Source organism: Piliocolobus tephrosceles, chromosome X, assembly GCF_002776525.5.
Source record: "Piliocolobus tephrosceles isolate RC106 chromosome X, ASM277652v3, whole genome shotgun sequence".
Taxonomy (NCBI): Eukaryota; Metazoa; Chordata; class Mammalia; order Primates; family Cercopithecidae; genus Piliocolobus; species Piliocolobus tephrosceles.
Genome location: NC_045455.1, coordinates 58,417,525 through 58,421,313, shown reverse-complemented (window position 1 = coordinate 58,421,313; position 3,789 = coordinate 58,417,525). Strand labels below are relative to the sequence as shown.

At 36.0% G+C, this 3,789-nt stretch overlaps 1 pseudogene; it reads right to left on the bottom strand.

Moving 5' to 3' along the window:
• Positions 1 to 1,835: 1,835 nt before the first annotated feature.
• On the bottom strand, positions 1,836 to 2,903 carry LOC111552011 (annotated as a pseudogene).
• Between the last annotated feature and the right edge of the window lie 886 nt (positions 2,904 to 3,789).

The following is a 3,789-nucleotide window of genomic DNA, read 5'->3' as shown; positions in this document are numbered from 1 at the left end:
CAATTACATTTTATGAACAAGGAGTAACCATCTTATTGCACTTAAAGCCATAGTCATATGGGGGAATTAATTTAACTTAAATATCCTGAAACATAGAGATACTTAAGCCCAAAACTTGGATGTCATTACAAATCTTTGAATTTATGTGATCTAATCAATCATGTACATATAGGCACACACATATGTGTGCACACATATAGCTATCTGTTTATCAATTAATCATCTATTTATCCCATTTACCCCCATATATTCCCATCATTATTTAACTCAGGTCTCCATCTTTTCTTAACACTCTCAATAGATTCTTAATAAGTCTCCCAGAATGCAGCTTTATACCTGCTTACTCCCCATCTCCTTTCAGTCTTTTATTCAAAACAACATTTCTTAAATATGTGCTTATTTAGCTCACCTACTCAAAATATTTTTGAGAAATGCTTTGTAATCAGTATATTGAGGAGACATTCATATATTTCAAGAATTACTTGAATTCTGATATTCGTATTTAAGCATGTGCACATATGATGAAACTTTTAAACGTACAATTACAGTTATTCATTATAATTTGCTATACTACAAACATTAAATTACAGTTACTCTGGAGCATAAGTCAAAAGGTTTAAAGTAAGCCTGTAACATACCAAAGGAACACTCTCTATAGTATACGTGAAAATAAATAGTCCATGTCGAGGCCTCTTTCCTTTAACTTTTAAGTTACCCATCTCTGGAAGTTACTACTTAGGGGCATATTATGGTCCAAAGAGAAAGGAGTAAAAATAACTAGGACTGGTCAAGTTATGTATATGGGTATATATGCGCATGTGGGTGTGGGTGTGTGTGCAGAGGGGAACACGATCCTAGAAGTTCAAGCCCTCGAGAAGCAGCATGTTATGAAAAATTCCTTCTTTAGAAAAGTATCATTTATATCATTGATACTACAACCTAAATTATATTATGCCATCTTCAAGTAACGGTTGAGGCAACAGAATAAATGCAGAGGAATCACAATGGAACTTATATAAGACAAATAATATACAAACCAACACTTCTCTACAAAGTACATTTATTTGTTTCTAATTGCCAGTTAAATACAGTTCTAATTTTATAGATTAAGAATGAAAGGTCATACACTGCAGCCTAGACATATATCTAGCATTTCAGTTCAAGTTTGTTCATGTACACAGATGAAACCAATAACAAGATTTGGCCTAACAAATGCTAATAGAACTTCTTTTTAAAGTAGTTTTTACAGATTTTAAACTTCATCTTGCACACTGAAGTGATCACACATACAGTGCAGAGTCAGAGATTTTATATTTGCCTTTATTCTTCATTTAACTTTTGATATGGGTTGGCTGTGCGTCCACCCAAATCTCAGTTTGAATTGTATTTCCCAGAATTCCCGTGTGTTGTGGGAGGGACTGGGAGTGGGGGTGATAATTTAATCATGGGAGCTGGTCTTTCCTGTGCTATTCTCGTGATAGTGGATAAGTCTTATGGGATCTGATGGGTTTATCAGGGGTTTCTGCTTGTGCTTCTTCCTCCTTTTTCTCTTGTCATTGCCACGTAAGAAGTGTCTTTTGCCTCCCACCATGATTCTGAGGCCTCTCCAGCCATGTGGAACTGTAAGTCCAATTAAACCCCGTTTTCTTCCCAGTCTCAGGTATGTCTTTATCAGAAGCATGAAAAAAATTAATACAACTTTTAAAACACTACTGTAGTTGATTGACTATTGAAACAAAAACAATAAGAAGCAGTAAGCATATTATAATTACAGCCCTCCACTCATTCACTGCTGCACATAAAATGCCAACTGTGAGTGTTATTCACTGGCCCCATTAAGAGGTTTGACACTGAACACCACCTCTAGGATGATGTTTATAATCCTCATATGCTTCTCCATTGTCATGGTATCATCTTTTCTCATATTTGGATCAAAGTCCACAAGTTCTATCTGATCCATTTCATCAGTCTCTTCTACTTTCTTCCTCTAAGGTAGGAGTTTTATCAGCAAAGAGAGTTCATCAGCTGAGAGAAAGCCATTCTCAGGAAGTTTATCTTCAATTAGATAATTTGGCAACTCTTCATATGGGCTACATAAATTGATATTATTTCATTTAGCACACCCAAGATGTCCCCATGCTGACAATCTGACCTGGATGAGAGGTGATGACTATAGTTCAGTCATTAAGAGTGGAAGCTACGAAATGCTTCAACCAGCTGTATGTCCTTACATATGAAAAGTTCTCCTCCTCATTGAATAAAAACAGCATGCTCTTCATCTAACACAATAGTAATGTCTCCCAGCTCCAATCCTGGTTGTTTGGTCTGCTTCACTGTGGAATGTTACCTTCTGGCCATCTTTCATGCCTTTGTCAATATGGACTTGTGCAATCTTCTTTTCGTTATCTTCCTTCCATTGCAGCTTTTTTATCTATCTTCAGGACTGATTTGTTCTCCATGGCCCTGGCACTCTATGCCCACAGATTAAATTTGCTAAACCATTCCAGGTCCCATCTGATGAATTCTTATTTGCATTCCAGTAACTATGCAATTGGGACAGCCCTCTACTGTTCCTTTCTTAACACTTCTGCCTTCACATTTGTCACAAATCACTTTTTTTTTTTTTGTTTTATTTGCAGAGCCAATTTTCTTGCCACACCTTTATATACATCTTCTAAGGTTATTGACAGCTGACACACATTTTTACCTTTCCTGTCCCTCTGCATGCTTCCTCCTCTTCCTCCAAATATCATATCAAAGATGTCCACGGGAGAGCCAAAAGCGCTACCTGCTCCACCCTCTTTAATTACCTGGTTTTCCTCCTTTGACATACAATTCGCTTTTCTTTGCAGCAGAGAGAACTTGATAAGCTAGAGAAATCTGCCTAAATTTATCTCCTTCATTCAGGTTCTTATCAGAGTGGTACTTCAATGCCAGTTTCCTATAAGCCTTTTTCTTATGATCTTTTTGAGTGGCATTGGGTTTAACCCCCAAAACATCATAGAAAGTGGGTTCTTTCACCGTTTTTTACTGGCAGCGAGTGGGTTGAGGTTGATGTGGAAGGTGTGCAAAGGAATGCACCTAGTAGTTGCGCTCAGACGCAGCAGCCACCACTCCTCCACCTCTCGCCAAGCATTATGGAAAGTTTCCTCAAAATATTTTAAATATTGTCACATTTTTGACCCATCTATCTAGCATGTATTGAGTATTATTACTTATGTATTTATACTTAGGTTGACATATAAATAAGTGCAATCTCTCATTTCAAGAAATGTACATTTTAATGAAAAAAACACATAACTATAAAATAACTGTAAACACATAGATTCTTCCCTTTTTGTACATAAGATAAAATCCAAACTTCTTGGCATGGCATGAAAGGACCTAGTGAAATTCTAGAAGTTATTAAACAGATGCTTTGGGAGCATTTGGAAGAGAAAGCAATGATTGTTAGGAGCCAGCATGAGCTCACAAAGAATAACTTCTTTTTTGATAGAGTTGCTAGACTGGCAAATTAGGTGAATTTTATAGGCAAACTTTGTTGATTTCAACAAACCATGTTTGTCCTTAGTAAAGCTCTTTCATTGATATCCTTAGAAGAAAATGGGAAAATATTAACTGGCAGGCAAAATATTAGAATATTAATTGATAATACATGCTAATCAAAAGTCTTTGTTTATTACCAAGTTCTTCTCACCTGATCTTATTGACATTTTCAACAAGTCTTTGAAGCCATAAAAGGAAAGCTAAAACAATTTTAAATAAAGCAAAACTGATGAAAATTATTTT